The following is a 5881-nucleotide window of genomic DNA, read 5'->3' as shown; positions in this document are numbered from 1 at the left end:
TTTGGGGTCCTTAGGGACTAGAAAAGCGCTATACAAATACAGGCCATTTACCATTTCACTCTTTACTTTAGCTGCTGAACCTGGAAACGATGCTCTGCATCAGCTCATACTCAGCGTGAAAGCAGGAAGTCCCCGACGGAGAGCGTCCATACGATGATTGTTTCACTCTCACTGGCTGATTTCACTTCAACTGTCAGAAAATACACAACAACACAATAAACTCAACACTGAGACAGAAAGAGGCAAACACACACACACACACACACACACAGGTGTGAGATGAATACTTTACTTGTAAACAGGCAGGGTGCACAGGCAAGTACACACATTCTTAACTAGCAGTACACAGACTTGTGTTAGTTGAAGTACTGATTCAAGTAACAGTCAAAGTACAGGTAGTGCAAAGCTAACTGAAACTCCTGCTAAAGTAATATTACAACACGGGAGTTTTTTCTTTTGCTTTGCCTCCACCCTAAACGGAAATCAGCCATTACAGCACGGTGTAAGAAGGTGGAGGAGCTCTCAGTGGCTGTAGTGGCACAGTGTGAAGCTGCGACCAGCTGACCTGTTCAACAACACAGAGTTACAGTCAGCACGGTCCTTATGTTTAAATCCAACTTTCTTCTTCCTCCCTGTGCTCTTTCTTCCCCCTCTCTCCATCTCTGAGTGAGCTTCTCTCATGCTGTGATCCAGCAGCTGGACCTTCAGGTCACACACACTGAGACAAACACACACACCAACAGTTTGTGATAGAAACTACTCCCTTTATGTTTGCTCCTTTTCTGTAGCGATAGTTAGATCCTGAATTATCGCAAACACAACTTTATTAACATCAGGACCATGAATGCCATCAACCCCTGAGTAAAGCGCTTTAAATGATGTATAAATTACAGCTTTCATCTCTATGTGGCATACCTGAAGTATAAGTGTTCACCGATGGTCTTTATAGGAAGGCTGAGAGCAGACTCAACCTGCTGAGGAGACAGAGATCTTTGGAGTGCAAGAGGTGCTTCTGAAGGTGGCGTCGGCCATGTTGTCTGTTGTGTTCCAACAGACAACATGGCCGACAGCCTTTCAGTTGGATAAGCTCATCAGGAAGGCCGCCTCTGTCCCAGTGCAGGGAGTCATGTTTTTTGGAGACTGAAGTGACCGCGAGGGTGTGTTAAGGTATCAGCTGCACCACCTAATCAGTAACATCCAATCAAAATCCTAGAATTGTCCCCTGCACCAAATCTGGAGCTCATCCTTCCTGCACAGTCTGTTAGTATAGTGACCTCACAGCAGCCATGCTACTGGTCACATGATGACATTAAAAAACTCCAAAAGGCTCCAACAGCACAAACAAGGTCCAGAGGTCCAGAGAGACCACAGGTGGCTGTAGCTGACAACTAGCAGCTACAGCCACCTGTGTCATCATCCTTCTGTCAGTCAGAGAGACCACACCCCTAATAATGCAAACTTTTAGCCTTAATATAATTTAAACAGGTGAGTTACAGACACATCCTCCCCTGAACAGCTGTTATATTTCTCTCTGAATTCAGTGTTTCTGTTTCAGGTAAATGTGTTTATTTTAACACTGGAGTGTATGGGGACTGACTCACTGCTGCCTCTGCTGGACGCCAGAGGAGCTGCAGCTTCATGTTTTAGCTTGTTATTCAGTAGAAGGTGAAAACATGTGCACACTGATGATGATGATGCATGAAGAAGAACAGCCGTGTCTCCAGATGTTTAACTGTAAAAGAGGCTGAGTTGGTGTGGGCCTCACAGCTTCGTAAATCATCACAAATATTCAGGTGCTTCTTCTCACGACTAACATCTGATTATGAAATGATGCAATGCCACAAAAAAGGTTTGAGTTTAGTTTTATTGAAGCCACACTCAGTTCTCTGCTGCCGCTGCTGCTCAGATCTCCCACCTGCTGTGTGAAGACTGAGTTCAACATCACAACTCTGGCAGCGCTTCATGCTCGGCTGAGGTCACGCAGCCCTGCAGCATTGAGGAAATCATCAGAATGACTCAGCAGGACTGGCTGAGCAGCAGTTTCATGAAACCACACAGAAACAAAACAGGAACTACAAACTGTGGCTGCGATTACCAAACACACACACACACACACACACACACACACACACACACACACACACACACACACAGTTAATCTGATCATGCAAACATGCTCTGAGTCTCTGCCTCCCTCTGGTGGTGAAAATGCAAACAGCATGCGAGGAAGATGTTGACCTGCTTTCTGATCAGACAGAAAAAGCCAGAAATGTTCACTCTGTGGTTTCCGTGTGTGTATGGGTTCAAATATCTACTTCATCCACAAGAAGAAACACTGCAGCTTCATCTGCATGTCTATTTGGATTAAAACTTCCCAAAATAACTGAGGCTGCATTTAAGGAATGAACCACTCCTCTCATCCTAAACTGACCTTCAAGGAGGGGAAATCAGGTAAATGTTATCAGGCTGAGATTTCTGAGTCCATCAGACTAACCCTGAGGACATATGGTATTTTAGGAGAGAAGCATCCTCCTCCTCCTCCTTCTCCTGATGGGAAGTTCTGCTGCTCATTCCTGTGCAATATCCCATCTGCCCTCCCGTCATATTTGTTTTCAAGATTTTCTTATTTAATCACTAGTGTACATATATTTATATTTATAGATACATATATATTTAGTCATCTTTTCTCTTTTACCATGTCTCGCTAATATTTTGCTCCTTACTATTTTTCTTTTTTTTTTTTTTATTATTATTATTTTTTATTATATCTTATTATATTTTCTCCTACTGTATCATGCTGCTGAGTGACTGCTGAACTGAATAGCTGAGCAGCTCAGACTCCCGGCCTTCCTCCCTCTGCTCCATGCTCACAGCAGCTGAGGCTGCTCAACCTCACAGAAGGAGGCCAGGACAGAGTATGTGGTGCTCAAAGGTTAAAACTGCTGTTATCTGCAAAACTACTGGAGCTCAGGTTCATTTTATGTCCTGAGAGCCAATCAGCATGCGCTCAGAGATGCTTTCAAATGATTCTGAGCCAAAAATGTTTAAAGTGCTGGAATCAAGAAATGATGCTGCAGCCGAGCAAACTCCACAGACGTGACCTGCACTGCCTGAGCTGTATCCATAGCAACAAGCATCGTCGGGTGAATGTGACTGCAAGAGGACCTTATTCTGTTCTGACTGACCCATTTCACTCTTCCTACATAAAATTCGGGAATCAAAGTGCAACGAAATTTAAATCAGCTCATAGGCAGAGCGGGAAACTGGCGTTCTCCTTCACCCCTCTCCCAGTTTCTCCTCCTCCTCCTCCTGCTGAGTCTTGTTCTTCCTTGGCCCCGGAGACCTTTCACATTTACATCACATTACACAGTCTGAGATGATGAGAGCGCCATGTACCTGTCAGCTCTGCTCCAGGTGAGGACACACACACACACACACACACACACACACACACACACACACACACACACACACACACACACACACACACGTTACAGTTAACTTGATAGCACTCAGACCCTGTAATGAGAACATGCAGCATGCCTCTGAGGATCACGGGAAATGAGCGCTTCATCATACAGCGGCCATGAAAATCGTCCTTCATCTTAAAACCGCTAATCAAACATCATCTACACGTTCAGAGCTTCATGACGTTACAGGCGCCATCTTTGAAAAGTGTTCTTGGAATATTATGAATTCATGTTTGTGCACAGATCACTGCAGACCAGTAGGAAGGAAACGTCACAAGAAGAAACTTTACACTTCCAGTCGTAAACAGGTTACAGTGGAAGGATTAACACTGAGACTGTAAGCAACCGATCCCGGGAGGCTCTTCCATCAGTCCTCTCATCTGCACCAGCTGCAGTTTCCACCCCCTAAAGGAAGAAGCCAGTGCCCGAGGGCAGCCCCGCTCCCACGGGCATGATTGCTAGGTTGTTGGAGGGCATGTAGCCTCTCTGACCTCCTCTGACCTCGATCAGGCTCCACTCGGGGCTCCTTCGTTTGTTGTGAGGCTCCAGGACATGAACGGGTTCTCTGGCCCAGAAGCAAACTTTGTGTTTGGATTTGGCTGTGAAGTTGTAAGTGCCCACAACCTGAAAACATGAAAAAGAAAAGGCAGCATTAAAGGTCTCTCCCTCCACACTGTCACTTGTATCCACACATCCTTCCTCCATCACATACATGCACCTCCTGGCTGTAGCTCAGGAGGATCACACATCATCATCGTTACTGAGTTTTCCTGGGCGGCTCTGAACTTCAGCTGATCCAGAGTTAATCTGTGATTCAGCTCCACTCAGTCGCTCCTTTCATAACTGCAGACCACATACAGGAAACAAAGGCAGGAAGTGACAGAGCTCAGCGAGAGCGTCTTCCCTGACGGTGACGTAGATAAAGGTCTGAACGACGCTGCGAGATGCAGATGTTTCCAGCTGCAGGCTGTTACTGCTGCAGAGGCTGATACAGCAGCATTACACACATCAGTCTATCCTCAGCTCACACACACACACACACACACACACACACACACATCCCAACTCGTCTAAAAACACCAGCGTGGGGTCGTTATTACCACCTAACCCGGCTCTTTCTAATAAACTGTGCTCAACAGCAACGGCGCTGTGACTGTAACATCAATGACCACGACAGCATCTGCAGACGACACAGCTTCAGCACGAGGACGAGGAGTGCTCGCCTCTACAGCACACACCAGAGATGCTGAGGAGTTGAAGGCAGAGACTGCTTCTGCTGTACAGACTGCAGCTCAGCTCTTATTCTGCACTGAATTAAGCTCAGAGAAGTTCAGCGCATCAACACGAAGACAAGAAGAAGTACTCCAAGCACACATGTCGTCATGTATGAGACGAGGGTAGGATACAATACGTCTTCTTCTACCGTTTAAGAAACAGTCAGCTGATGATGGTATAAAAACTAGGTTTGAGAGGCTGGTGTGGACTGTCCCTCTGAGGTACTGAAGGACAGTGTGTGAGGACGGGCAGACACAGGCCTGCTGCTGCTGCACGTGACCGAGTCAGATCCACATGACGGCTGTTACAGGGTGGTCTAAACACTGTAAACACTGACAGCTTAAACAGTATCCAGCATCACCAACAAGCTGAGAGTACATCCTGCCGGCCTTTAAATCACCTGCTCAGGCAGAGCCGCTCCATTTCACATTACTGTTCAGGAGAAGACCGCCGGTGCTCCATCAAGCAGTGTATCAACGGTTACGAGGATGTGACAACGTCACAGTTAGTGTGCACAACAACAAATTCAGTCGTACTGTTGTGGCCAGGGCCATCCTCTGTGCTGTTGCATGCTGGGATGGCCAGTAACGGACAGAGCTGAACTCTGTTAAGGTGGAGAGGTGGATGTTGTGCAGGATAAGGACAACACCTCCCACCCACGCCACGACGTGCTGGCCAGTCACAGGAGCACACTTAGGCTGTGTCCCAATTCAGGATCTGCATGCTTGAAGTACGCGCACTACGTGTACTACGTACGGTGCGTACTATAAGTATGAGAAGTGCGGAAGTGAGAGGCTTGTGAAATGGGACGGTCTAGCCTTCGTTGCGCTGTTCAGGTTGCCTAGCAACCATGATACTAACCGCGAGAAACGTTACATACAGCATTGTGTGACAGAAATGGAGGAGAAAAAATGTTTTGCTGGTCATTCATTTTTGTCATGACATCACTCTGATTAGCTGAGTATCTGAGGCTGAAACCACGAGACTGTCAAACATGATTGTTGGGCTTCGTTTCTGTGCTGAACAGTCATTTAAGATTAGTTAGTAAATAACAATTAGCTAATGTTGTTCATGAGACTAAAGTCATCTCACTGTGGTAATGTAAATATAATATGACCAATATTATAGTATTGTCA

The sequence above is a fragment of the Pundamilia nyererei genome, unplaced genomic scaffold (assembly GCF_000239375.1).
Source record: "Pundamilia nyererei isolate P.nyererei 1_Seehausen unplaced genomic scaffold, PunNye1.0 scaffold00108, whole genome shotgun sequence".
NCBI lineage: Eukaryota > Metazoa > Chordata > Actinopteri > Cichliformes > Cichlidae > Pundamilia > Pundamilia nyererei.
This window is presented reverse-complemented; position numbering follows the sequence as displayed.